Raw genomic sequence first — 14464 nt, forward strand, 5'->3', positions numbered from 1 at the left:
CTAATATACAGGGAAAAAAGATAGATATCAAACCTATATAAAGAGAAACTTGCAGCTCCCCCATATTCGTTACACACATCTACCTTCATTAATCCTATCTCTGAAATTCATTTTGATTTGATCGTCGAAGTATCTTTACAATTACACCCCCACTTTTTTCTCAATTAGACCGAAAACCATAAAAATCACCAGCTCAAAGAATAGCAGATCCCAATATATTAGACAATTCGCAAGCAGTTGTCTTTTAATTTAGAAGACTTCTTTAGTATAATTTCTAGAGGATTTGAGAGTAATTATGATCTTTTATATTAGAATAATATGTATATAATTTATGATTTTGTGAATTAAAGAATGCTGGTTTGAATGAATTATATGTATATTCTGTCGCTTTTTTAACGTGTCCTAATTTTATTCTTTTATGTAAGATTATTAAAAAAAGATATTTAGCTTTTTTAATGTAATTATGAAATAAAAAGGTATTTACCTTATGTTTACGATTTTTTTTTAAATTGTGATCATAATTCATCCTATAATAACAATTCCTAAAAACGGTAACCATAACTTACTATATGGTTATCGTTTTAAACTATGACTATAAATAAAAAGATTATAATAATGAAGTTATGACCACACCAAAATAGGTCACAATAAAAAATCGTGACCTAAAATCATCAAGAATAGTAATCATAGATTTATAGTAATGATTTTCAGCTACGATCATGATTTTAAAATGTGACTACCAAAAATATTGAAGTGAATTTATGTGTTATTTGTAATTTTTTTTGTGCTATAAGTAAAAGTTTATATGCTTTATAACAAAATTTATGTGCATTGTAACAAAATTTCTATGCTGAAAAAGTGGAAACAAAAATATATGTGATGGACGGGCGTTTTTTTAGTTGGGGTTTACCAACTGCCCACTCCCACTTCTCCGTATACACATTTACTAATACCACCAACCAATATTAAATTTGCACCTAATTATACACCAGTTAAAAAATAAAAAAAGAAAAACTTTTGATAGTAGGGGGGATAGTTATGCTCTAAAGTTGGAAAGATGCATCACCTAACGATCATAAGGTTCTTGAGTTCGACTGGGTTATGATCATTGCTTAGTTCACCCTTTGTTAATTACACGCATTGCGGGGACTCAATAATAGATCTCTGGTTTGTCTGAGAAAGGATTGATGAAATCTGATTTGGGAGACATCACGATTATGAGTGTGATTGGTTTCTAATAATCATAGGTGGATCTTTGTTTGTGAGGATTATCCAATTATATTATTGTTGATCCTGATTTCTCAAGTTGTGTTTCAATTAAATAAGTTTAGTTTTACATGTCACAACTTGCATCAGCATAGTTGATCTAATGCAAAGGTATTGTGGTTTTATAGATGAAACTGGCGAGCTTGACAGGGTTGATCCTGGGGTTTCTGTCGATCTATTTCTTCATCGGATGAATATAGGTAAATGAGTCACATTCTTAGAATGTGCCTGCATCACTTGATGATGATTAAGCTAATATATTAAGCGGATAATTGAATTTTGAAGTTTTAGTCGATGTGTTTAGTTTATCTAATACAGGTTAATTTAAGTCTATCCTTACAAAATATTTTTATATGATATAACAAAACATTTTCAACAAAATTGTTTATTTAAAGGCCGTTGATTTCCAAATTTAAAATAGTTTCATCTTTGGTATTAAGCTCTGAGCGCTTGCCTATACTAAGGAAAATTATATGGGTAGTTAGATTTCATGTTAGGGAGTGATTAGAACATAGTGCCTAACCAATGGATTACATTGTATTGAATAAATTAACCACACATGCAGATCTATAACAGTATTAAAATCCTATAATCCGATTTACATTTCACACACATACATTTTGTGGCAATTATTTGTGTTTTTTTTTTTTATTAGTAAATAGAATTCAGTTTACTCTTTAAAAATTCTCCACGCCAATAAATGCTTGTTATAAAATGAGTTATATATCTCCTGATAACCATATGTCCCAGGTTACACTGAATTTAGCTGATAGTGCGTTTCATGGTACTGTGATGATAGCCAATTTGACGATCAATGGATTGAAAGCACCAATCTACTTCAGTTTAATAAATATTGATGAATAGGCCTTGTTTCGAGTATGCTATACTAAGTAATTTAATGGGCATGCGTTGTCTAATTATAGTTAAATCAAAATTTGGTTAAAACAAAATTGGTAGTTGCTATCTAGTAGTTATCAGAATTGAATTGGTAATTAATCCAGTCATGCGACTAGATCATTAGGTCAATAGTTCAACCGATGAGTCACTAATTTATCCGGTTGATCCGGTCATAATTAAATAAAAATATAAAATTATAAAAATAAAAATAAAAATAAAATAAAAATAAAAATTAAATGCATGTTTTCAAAATTTATATTAATGATTAATCAAATATCAATTCTTAGATATCATTTATGGTGCAAAAACAGATAATAAATTAGTTATTAGTACAAAATACTTTCTCAATTTAAATGAACGAAAAAAAATAAAAGATAACATAATCAATATCAATATATCAATTCGTTTGTATATTAAGTATTGTTACTTATTTAGTATCCATATCAATCCATATTTAAAAGGATAAAAAAATAAAAATTCATTCATGGTTTATTATATATTTAAATTTTGTAACATATATTATGATGAAGCAAGATGACACAATCGCAAGGGAGAGGGGCTCATACAATGGTTCAGCGATACACAGGTGCATGGTGGACTTTTACCGGTTTGATGCAGTCTAAAACTCGAATCGGCCAATTTTTAACGAATTTGACCACTATTGACCAATTTAATTACATGTTCGATTCAATTTATTAACCGAATTAGTCAAACAACTAATTTATTGGTTTTTTGACCCAACTATCTGATCCGGTCCAACTCTAATAACTATGGTTGCTATCGTATGTCATTAAGAATTTTTCCATTTAAATTTCTTTTATTTATTAAACCTTTTTCCCTTATTTATTAAACTTTTTTACTTCTGAGGTCAATAAATACAGTTTTGAAATAGCTCAATCAAGTTTTTTGTTACACCAATACTTGCATTGGAGCAGTTTTCAAAAATATGTGGAGAAAGTGACTTTTTTTAGTTGTCACCATTATTTTTAACAAGTTAGATTCTTATGTTAGCAAATAATCAACTATACTTTAATTTGATGCAATTGCCTCTTTAAAGTTATAATTTGTTATAGGAAAATGGCTATGGATTATTTTATACAACTCTAGTAAAATTGCTGATAAATTTACATTGGCGATAATAATAAAACACTACATATTTGAATTTAACAAATTAAGTTAAATTTATTGTTATCATTTCTGTAAACCCTTTGTGGAATAATATTATGACTTGTATTTTGCGTTTCCTTTTTTATTTGTTGGTTAGGAACTTATCATGATCTTTCCCACACTGCCTACATGCAGTATTCACCTGTGCCTGTTGGGGTCGTTTACCATTATCCTGCCTTGGTTTACCTCCGTTTCCACCCATAGGGCGAGCAGGAGCGTTACCAACTTGTGGATTCTTTCGCTGTGGCACACCAGGTGTCTTGAAGTTTGTCCTTCGTGCGTGGTTGCCAATTATAACTATTGTAGTTCCTTGGTGGAAATCCTTGACGACTTGCTTTAGATGCAATTACCTTCTTAGCACATTCTTCCACTAACTTACACTTATTAACCAGCTCAGCAAAATCTCGTATCTCCAATGGGACTACTAAACTCATCAGATCCTCACGAAGACCCCCTTCGAACATTAAGCACTTCCATTCTTCAAAATCAGCAGGATTCCCTTGGAAAATCTTAGAGAAACGGCACAAGTCATGAAACTTACGGGCATATTCTGCAACAGTTGTGTTACCCTATTTCAGGTGCATAAGTTCCATCTCCTTAGCGTCACGAGCTGCCCTCGAAAAATACTTCTTATAAAATTCATCCTTAAAAGTATTCCAAGGGACATCGCCTTCATCTTGTTTCAATAGTCGCTGTATCCCCTGCCACCAATGCTCAGCTTCTCCTTCCAGCATATAAGTAGCGAACTCCACGTGTTGGCCTTCCGGAACATGCTGTGCTCGCAGTGATCGTTCGATAGCTCAAAACCAATTGTCAGCATCAGTCGCAACGAGTGTACCTTTAAACTTAGGCGGTTTAACCTTCAGAAAAGTCGCAAGGGTCATAGGTCTTTCGAGATGCCCCAAGTTATTCTCATCATTTCCACTATCTTCTCCATGTTCATTCTCATTCCCGTTTCTCACCCCAAGACGTTCAATAGCCTTAGTAGCTGCTATTGCAGCCTCGCGCACTGCCTCAGCCATAACGTTCATAGTAGTCATAAATATTTCCTGTTCCCTCTCGTGGTTAACATTAGGAATTCCTTCTCGTACGCCTCGTCTCCGTGAACCCATCGTGGTCCTGTTCACACCAAACAATCATTATTAAGGTGATCAGTCTGAACAATTCAAGTCAAGTGTGAACATTCCCAGAATGAAAACACAGAGACAATCATGCAACACATATCACATAGATATCCTATAAGCATGAGACACACAACAGAGTGTGCAATGAAGCACAGTCAGTCCACTCCCCAGGCTCTATTGGGAACGAACTGCTCTGGTACCAAATTGTAACGACCCAACTCCCAGTATGCCATGGTCATACAAGAAGCTAAGTGTTACTAACTTATCCTTCCTAATTATTAAACAATATTTAATATATGAGTCTGTTCCTTGTTAGAACGATGCTAATTTTACGAGTAACTTTTTTTTATTTATTGCGGAGAAGAGATAAAATAATCAAGCATACATTGAGAGTAAAAGGAAAGTAGCATAAAGAAACATAGAAATATAACTGATAATATACATCATATACACTATAACAAAATATGTAGCGTTTACACAAGATCAAGTCAGTTTACATCCTCGTCATCCTACGTAGCTAATATATACACGACACTCCTAGGGCCTGGCCCATACAAAAAGCCGCTAAACTAGCGCCCAGGCTAGCCTAACCACTATATAGCTCCTAGCTCTTGGGTGTACTAACACAAGTGAGAGACTAACTAACAGATAATGTCAGACTAGAGTGTCATAAAAAAATGCACCTTCTGTTGTCAGACTATATCTACACATGGTCATTCAGAGAATCGCCATGAGGCTCGTCCATTTCCTCATCCTGCTCTATCTCTATCTCAGGATCCTCCTCCTCCTCATCGTCCGCAGCTACAGCTAAACCCTCAGATCCACCAAAAACACTGCTGTCACTATGTACAAAACCATTCGTGAGCACAGGTCCGTTCGCGTATATAGGGGCTACCCCACCATCTGGTAGTGCCGGCTCATCGAGCTGTGAAAAAGCAAGGATCGGCTCAGGGGGAAAGTCCCACTCTGGTGGTATCACCGGTATGTAGTCACCAGCTAACTCGGGCTCATCAGGAATGATAGGCTCAGGTGTACAGGTGCGTCAGGATGTAACCAGGATAAGGGAAAGTCGTAAGGAGCATCGGGGTCAATATGCGGGCTAGACAGAGGATGTTGAAAAGCTCGATTGGGTAATGCGTATCGTCTAATACAAGGCTCCAATCCCATGATGAAGTAACTATGATGTATCGGATCCTCGCAGACATAGGGGTCCTCAAACTCATAGAATATCACACCCGTCTCCATCTGAGGGGGAAGAAGGGAGAGAAGGGGTAAGAACTGGGGAGTTCTTAGTAGGGTCGGGGTTGTTAGTTACATTCATTTATTCGATTCTGATTAGCAGATGGATATTAGAATACAGTAATTAGTAAACAGTAGTTATAAATAGATAGAAAAAATAGAAAACAAAACATAAACAGGAGAACACAAGAAAATAAAGCACAGACATAGCACTCAAGCAGACAAACATAAAGAAATAGTTCACACACAAAAAGGAAAACAACAGAGAATGATGCGCAGACAAGCCAACGGTAACTTTCGAAAATAACCTTCCTTTACCTTTTTACCTTTAAAATTTACTTTTTACCCTGGTAACTTTTAATATTTCTACTTTAACCACACTAACTTTCAGAAATTACCAAATAACCCCTTAAACACCAAAAATTTTACTTCCTTGACCTTTTAAGGATATAAAGCCTGTTCTTAATTGTTCTTCATCACACTCAAAGTGTTCTTCATGTTCTTTATAAATTCTTCAGATTCTTTCTCTGTTTTTACCTGTTTTTCAGTCTTTTCAGCAACCGATTTTTACCATAATTCATAATAAATTAGCAGCCACTAAAACCCCATCTTTTCTACATGATTTTAACACAAATTCAAATTTAATTTAAGCCTAGGGTTTCGTTTTTCCAGCTGCCCCAAGAACATGAACTTTAAAGCTTGAATTTCATCAAATTTCATCAAAATTTCACCAAATTTTCACCAAGAATCAATCATATATGCAACCAATTTTTAGCACAGCCAAATCATACAAAATTCACACAATTCAAACACAAATAATCAAGATTAATTTCGTGACACCCTACCTGATTTTGCTTCTCCTAATTCAATTAGACTTTCAGGTGGTCCTTTAGCACTTTTTCCTCCTAAATCACATCAAGAACAACTTTAAATCCAAAAACTCTAAACTAACCAAATCTCACTCAGCATGTTAGGAAGTGATTTCTAACCTTATACTTGCTGGAAATTCACGTTTCTTGGCCCTCAAGTCAAGTTAAGCATGATTCCTAAGGAAGAACATCAAGAAAACACTTGTTTGAGCATGTTTCCTTGAAACCGAATCAAAAGAGAGATGGTGCAGCCAACTCACCTTGATTAAAGCCTTAATAAGTCATATGATCATGTGGAGAAAGAAGAGAGGATCATTTTGGTCGGATTGGAATTTTGATTTGAGTTTTAGTTTAGCAGAAATCAAGCTTTGAAGATTTGGAACTAAGAACTTTTCTCTCTTTTTCTCTCTTGGAAATTTCGGCCACAAGGAGCAAATGAACCAGCCTTGGGGGTTTTGGGGGTGTAGGGTGAGTTGTGATTGGTTGGCTTGGAGGTGGATTAAAATAATATTAAAATATCTCAGGTGTATAACTACTAAAACTAGGTGTATCGGAACACTTGCGAAAACATCTCTAAAAATTATTTTCTGAGCTACTAGCATAAATGACACTAGTAACATATTTATTATGAGAATGAAACATGTATGATGAGGCCTTAGCATTGCTAAAGTCATCAGAGAGTGCTGGTGCTAAACTACACCAGTAAATTGTGAACCCGGTTAAACCGATTTTCTGTTTTTAACTAAAACTGACCAGGTAACCTTATAATATTATTCAAGCAGCTTCTAATACTAATATAATGATAATATTACACTATTATCTCTCTTCTCTCATGAGTCCGGTTCGTCAAACTGAGACTATTTACAAAAAATCGGATCAAAACTCCTAACCGATACAGTTCAAAAACTATGTTCTTCGTGACTACGATATCGAGCTTGCCTCAGAAAAGGTTCTAGCTTAAAGATGACATAATGACAATGAGGATTGAAATACTTGATGATATATCATAGGTTCTCCCCTTACTGATGCTCTGGAGAAATCCGTACTTTCAGAAAAGATCTCGCATACTCGAAAATCAGGGTTGTTACACTCTTCCTCTTACTCAGCACCAACAACTCCTTTCCCTATTGCTTCCCTCCTTAATCTCCAGAGGATTCTCTCAGGTTCTGAATCGAAGGTAGTTGAGGTTCCCCCTCTTCTCCCTGTCATACAACTAACAAAACACGCAGCAAGAGATAAAATGAAGAGGTTATTCTTGTTAGAGTGATTGTTAGTATGAGTGATGCAAATTATCAAACAGTTAGTAGGTTAGTGAGCAGAATTATAGATAATAACAAAGAAAGAAATAAAAATAGAGAGGGTATAGAGGATGAGGAAGAAGTTAAACAAAGTGAAAATAAATGACTGAATAAAGTAAACAAACAAGGGAAAAATGCCCAATCTAGTGAGCTTCCAACTTAATCATTGTTGATACAAAATCAATCCCCGGCAATGGCGCCATAAACTTGATGCGTGAAAACTTGTCTCTCAACAAATTTCCCTTCGGAAAGTATACCGAATTTGTCGTCAAGTAAAAACTCATAATAGAGTGAGGTCGAATCCCACAAGGATTGATTGGTCAAGCAACTTTAGTTGGAAGAGTATGCTAGTTGAGCTAAATAGAGTGTAGTTTGAGAATTGCAGAAAATAAAGTGCAGAATCTTAAATGGGGATTTGGGGTAATGAGCATGAAAATAAATGATAGAAAATAAAGAGAATGGGTAAGATCAAAAATGGGGAATTCATTGGGCTCAGGAGATATTGTATTCTCCGAATCAAGTTCATTTTCATCTCTTCCTCAATCAATGCATCTATTGATCTCCTTGGCAATCTTAGGTGATTAGATTCTAATTCCTTGGTAATCCAATCTCTCTAAGCTTGAAAAATTGCCCAATTTCTTGATTTAATTGCTCATGGGAAGAGATGAAGTATTGACAAACCCCATTTTGAGGGTTTATCTTGTGCTAATTTCAAAGGGTTTATCAATGATTTCACACACTTTCTGCATGAAAAGACAAGGATTTGCATTCCTTTCCTAGTTTTGTCTCATGAATGAAAACATGCTTATTTTGCACTAAAATAGATACATCTCTAATCTCCTCTTGATGCCATTCGATGCCGTGACTTGTGCGCTAAGTGGTTTCAGGATATAGAGTAGGAATGGACAGGAAAAGAGAAGGAAGACGGGTGCAAGGGAAGGAAGCATGAGAATTGAAGCTTTGGAAATTTCCGCAAGGGCGCGTGCGCGCACCTAACGCGCCCGCGCGGATAAGAGCAACGTGAAGCCGAGACCAAGAGCCAAGCCACGAGCCGCTTGAGTAGCGGCTAAGCTAGGATTCTCATGGACGCGCACGCGTACGTCCCGCCTCCGCGTACACTCTAAAACCGCATCCATGGCGCGTGCGCGTACCTTGCGCGTACGCGCCGATGTTCGAATATGATTTTTTTAGAAGTCACGTGACTCAAGCGTGGAGTTAGTTAGAGATCTGAACTTTTGAGGAGTGTATTGGCGGGAAAAGTCTTAAGAGGACTAGGGGAGCAAGGGTAAAAGACACTTAGTTCATTTTCTAGTTTTAGAGATATTTTTGGGGGAGAGGGGAGAGAGGACTCAAGTTCTTACTAGGGTTCTTCTTCATCAAAATTCTGGATTTCTACCCATTCTTTGGTGAGATCCATTGCAACTTTCATTCCACTTTGTTCATGTAATAGGTTTTTTTTTCAATTTCAAGTTGTAGTTGTAATTGCTAAAATTCCTTGGATCTAGGATTCAACTTTATGATTTTTGGATTCCATTGATGTTTTGAGATTTTGATCCTCATTATTGCTCCTTGGCAATTGTTTGTTGTTAATTCCTTGTATTGCAATATCTTTGATTCTACTTTTCTCTTCATTTTACTATGACCTTCCTTCATGCTCACTACATGTTTGATAAAATGTCAACACTAGCTATGGAGTAGAATTTTTACACTTGGCATAGGGTTTGGTCATTGGAAGAAATTGAATAGTTGTATCAATAGTTGATTGAGAGTTAGGGATTGCTAATTGACTTGGAGTGCACTAAAGCTAGATTCCCATGAGGTGAAGCTAGGACTTATGACTCAAGTTGATTGTTTTCATTTGATTTTCCTCTATACTTAGGGGATGACTAAATGAAGCAAGGCCTAATTGTTGTCAACATTGAATGGACTATAAGGATAGAAGTTCTAATGCCAACCCTAAGCCAAGCCTTTTGATAATTGATTGCTTGTTTCTCATTGCATTGCTAAAACCTTCAAAGAATTCCAACGAGGCTTACTAAGTCAATAAGATGCACACTTTGGCAATTCCAAGGGAGGACGACTCGGGAGACTAGTACTCTCGGATATAGATTGTAGATTTGTTTGATGATGGATTTTGCGTTGGTTTAGACTATACTACGATTGATCACTTGATAAATTCTATACCGACAAAAATTCATTTGTCAAGTATGGTCACTGATTATACCACATGTATTTCCAAATCAAAGTGTTAGGAGGATTACATGTCACTATATCCGCCCAGACCCCAATTTGGTCCAACATGAGAAAGCATTTCTAGCATGATCTCCTCATCCCTTTTCCAAGGCTCAGAGGAGATCCAATTATGGAGAGTTTCTTTTCCAAGACAACTAACCAATTGAATTAAGATCGAAAGCTTTCTAGTAAATCAAAAGAGAAGAAAGAAGAAGAGAATGAAAACTCTAATTGATCCATCAAATTACAACAGAGCTCCCTAACCCAATGAAAAGGGTTTAGTTGTTCATAGCTCTAGAAATGGAAAATGGCAGAAAGTAATACATCCCAGCTAAAAGTGCAGAAAAGTAAATATACAGAGAGTAGTTCTCCAAAGTACCAACCCTCTCTATAGTTCAAAACTACTCCTATATATACTACTCCTCTTGATCTTCTAGTTAGTTCTTCAAGTCTTGGATGTGGGCTTTGGATCTTGAGTTGAAGCAGTTCCAATCTTTAGTGGGCCCAGCTTGCAGAGAAGTATGAATTAGGCATGGGCGTTAGTGAAGTTAACGTTAAGTGACATTGTGGGTTCGAGAACGTTAGTGACAATCACAATTTTCACTAACGTTCCAACCCCATATAGCCTACGTTAACTCCAACGTGCATTGCCTTGTAAATCTTCACTAGCGTTATTGGGACTCACCTTTCCCAATAACGTTGGCTTATAACCCTTCGCAAGCATTATTGGGACTCACCTTTCCCATTAACGTTGCCTTATGCCCTTTGTCCCTACGTTAGAGTTCACGTTAGTGTAACTAACGTGGCTCTTAACATGGTTATGCCTCACCTTTGAGAGCGTTAGTGACACTTACCTTTGTCACTAACGCTCAAAGTGCCCCTACTCTCCACGTTAGAGCTCGCGTTAACTAAGTTAACGTGGCCACTAATGTGGTAGTTATGCCATCTTCCAACATTAGTGACAAAGGTGAGTGTCACTAATGTTGGCTCATCAATCTCAGCTCTACGTTAACTTTCACGTTAGTGGTCTTAACGTGACCACTAACGTGGGCAATGCTAGTTGATCCAACGTTAGTGACAAAGGTGAGTGTCACTAACGTTGGCATTATTCCTCTCTTCCACGTTAGAGTTCACGTTAACTAAGTTAACGTGACTCTTAATGTGGCTCATTGCCAAATCTTGGAACGTTAGTGGTGTTCACGTTTACCACTAACGTTGGAGCTTTCTTTTGTCTCCACGTTAACTACCACGTTAACTTAGTTAATGTGGCAATTAACGTGGGCTTATGATGGCTTTGTGGGCGTTATTGGTGATCACTTTTCTCCTTAACGTTGCAAGCTATTTACCATTCCACGTTAGTGGTTACGTTAACTAGATTAACGTGAGTACTAACGTGGTTCTTCCTTGCTTCCTTTGCCCTGAAATCAAGCAAATAAAGTGCATCAAAGATCTAGCCAAAGACATGAGATTATGCATCATCAAATTATCATTTAATTCTAGCAAAATCCTCATGAAATCATGTGAAATTCATAATAGTTGCTTGAATCAAGGTGTAAGTGTATTTTCATCCAAAACTTGCCTTATTCACTAAGAAAATGCATGAAACTACCTTAAAACAATAAAGAAAAGGTCAGTGAAACTGGCCTAGATGCCCTGGCATCAGAGAACGACCTTTGAATTAAACACTCCCCGTTTATATTTGGTTTGAATTGTGATAACATTTGATCGATGGTTAATTTGTTGGGTTAAGACTATACTTACAACACCGATTCCATTTTGATAATCAAATTCCTAACCTATGCAAATTGGCAGTCATCAAATTTGGCACCGTTGCCGGGGAATTCACTTTGAGTGCAATGAGTGCCATGATTTTGGTTGTGTAAATATGTGAATCGTGTGAATACTTGATTTTTAGTTTGCTACTTGGCACTAGTTGTAGATACTACTTTCCTCTTTAGTAATTTTAGTAGTTATAAGTTGTTAAGTTAGCTTTTGTTTACTTGCCTGCTTGTGTTTTGCTTTTCATAATTGCATGCTTTTATTACCTCCTCAGTTGAATGACACAGTCACTTCCAGACCCGAGCTTGGCCACTTTTGATCCGGAAATTGAAAGAACTTTAACTCGTATAAGGCAAGCTCGGCGCCGGCTAGCTTTTGTGAATATTGAATCGGGTTCCCTTGAGGATCACTCCCATTCACTATCACCAACCGTCTGTGACTCTCATTCTCTGATCAACGAGGAGACTCTGTATTCATCTGTGGGGAGTACTGAATTGTCTTTGAGTGACTCAGGTGACGCTGTCATGGCGGACCCTCCGCGAAGGATTACTTTGAAAGAAGCTGGAGCACCTAATCTTAACTTGCAACCACTTCAGATTTTGTATCCGGCCTTGGACCCAAATTTTGAGCTTAAGTCTGGCACAATCAATTTGCTTCCCAAGTACAATGGGCTACCTAGGGAGGATCCGCTGAAGCACCTTAAGGATTTCCATGTTGTATGTGCAACCGCAAGGAGACATGGGGCAGATGAATCCGCAGTGTTGGTCTTTGCTTTCCCTTTCTCTTTGGAGGGGAAAGCAAAGGAATGGTTTTATACTTAGCCGAGTGAAATTAGATCCAACTGGGACTTGTTGCAGAAGGAGTTCTTGGAAAAGTTCTACCCTCCTCAGAAAACAGAGAAGTTATGAAGAAAGATCTCTTGTATTGTGTAACAAGATAAGGAGACCTTGTATGAATACTGGGAAAGATTCAAGAAGTTATTAGAAGCCTACCCTCACCACCGGATTGATGAATTGGTTCTGATCAGTTATTTCTGTCAAGGGATGCAACACCAAGATAAGCTTCTCTTAGATGCTAAGAGTAGGGAATCATTGACCAAAAACAAGACCGCAGCAGAGGCATGGGAAGTTATATCGGACCTAGCTGACTCAACTCAACACTCCCGGGCAAGGACTCCACATCCAAAAGCATTGAGTGAAGTTTCTCCTTCCAGAGATGCTATTCTGACTAAGACCCTCGGTGATATGTCGATCTTGTTGCGTCAAATCACCCAAGGTCAACAAATGCCTCAAGCTTTGATAAGTGCTCCACCTCAACCTCCTAGGATTGAAGGACCACCAAGGATATGTTGTGTTTGTGCTTGTACTACTCACTACACCGATGAGTGCCCTCAAATCCAAGAGGACACTACATTGGCGGTTGCTAACCCTTTTCCACAAAGGACCAACTACACCCAAGGACCCTTCCAACATGTAGGTAATCAAAACCAAGGGTGGAAAGATAACTCAAACCGAAGGTGGAACCAAGCTCCCCAAGCTCAACCTAACCAAAATGCTCAAGCCTATTACGCCCAACACCCCCAAGGTCTGCAACAATACCAACAACCCCCACAACCTCAATCTCAAGTGAAGTACCAACATCCAAATAGTAGATCCAATCCTTCTCAAGTTAACCAAGCCCCTCCTCCCAATCAAACCCACATGAATGCCACAATCTACACCTTTATGCAAGAGCAAAGAGAGTTTTATAAGAAACAAGATGCATACATGGCTATAATAGCCGAAGCCCTTACCCATTTGACTCTCCCTCCTCAAACCGCACAAAGTACCCAACAAGCTTCAACCTCAAGTAGTTTACCCTCTCAACCTCAACCTAACCCTAAGGGGAGTATAAATGTCATTACTCTCCGAAGTGGTACTAAGCTGGACAAGAATGTTGCTATACCCACAAAGGCGAGTGAGAAGACCAACAATGATGAGGTAGGAGAAGAGGTAGAGATGACAAAGGGTGAAGATGAAAATGTTGACAAGAGCAAGGAAGAACCACCAAAAGTCAAGGAGCCAAAGTGAAAGACCTTGCTTGAAGAGCCTTCACCGATTACATTCCCAACTTTGGCCAAGAAGGCAAAGAAGCAAGAAGATCTTGACCCCACTTTGGTGGAAGTTTTTAAGAAAGTCGAAGTTACCGTCCCTCTCTTTCAAGCCATTCAACAAGTGCCGAAATATGCAAAGTTCCTTAAAGATGTGTGCACTCACAAAGGCAAGCTTGACAATCTTAACGAAAAGCCGGTAGATGATTCTATCTCTTCTTTGCTTCTTGAAAAATGTAATGATCCCGGCCCATGTTTGCTGACTTGTTTGATTTGTGGGATTAAGTTCATGGATTGTATGTGTGATTTGGGAGCATGTGTGAGCATCATGCCACTGCCCGTATACCAAAGATTAAACTTACCACTCCTCAAGAGATCTGGGGCAAGGTTTGTCTTGGCTGACAAGAGTATTGTGTCTGTGGTTGGAATTGCGGAGAACGTCATAATCAACATTCAAGGGTTGCTTTTTCCGGTTGACTTCCACATCTTGGAGACTCCACCTAT

General features: G+C 37.6%; 1 non-coding gene across 1 annotated transcript; it reads right to left on the reverse strand.

Annotated features, from left to right (window-relative positions):
• Positions 1-12770: 12770 nt before the first annotated feature.
• On the reverse strand, positions 12771-12877 carry LOC112793664 (small nucleolar RNA R71). The gene has a single exon (XR_003198366.1). It is a non-coding gene; the product is annotated as a small nucleolar RNA R71 (small nucleolar RNA).
• Between the last annotated feature and the right edge of the window lie 1587 nt (positions 12878-14464).

This window comes from Arachis hypogaea, chromosome 3, assembly GCF_003086295.3.
Source record: "Arachis hypogaea cultivar Tifrunner chromosome 3, arahy.Tifrunner.gnm2.J5K5, whole genome shotgun sequence".
NCBI lineage: Eukaryota > Viridiplantae > Streptophyta > Magnoliopsida > Fabales > Fabaceae > Arachis > Arachis hypogaea.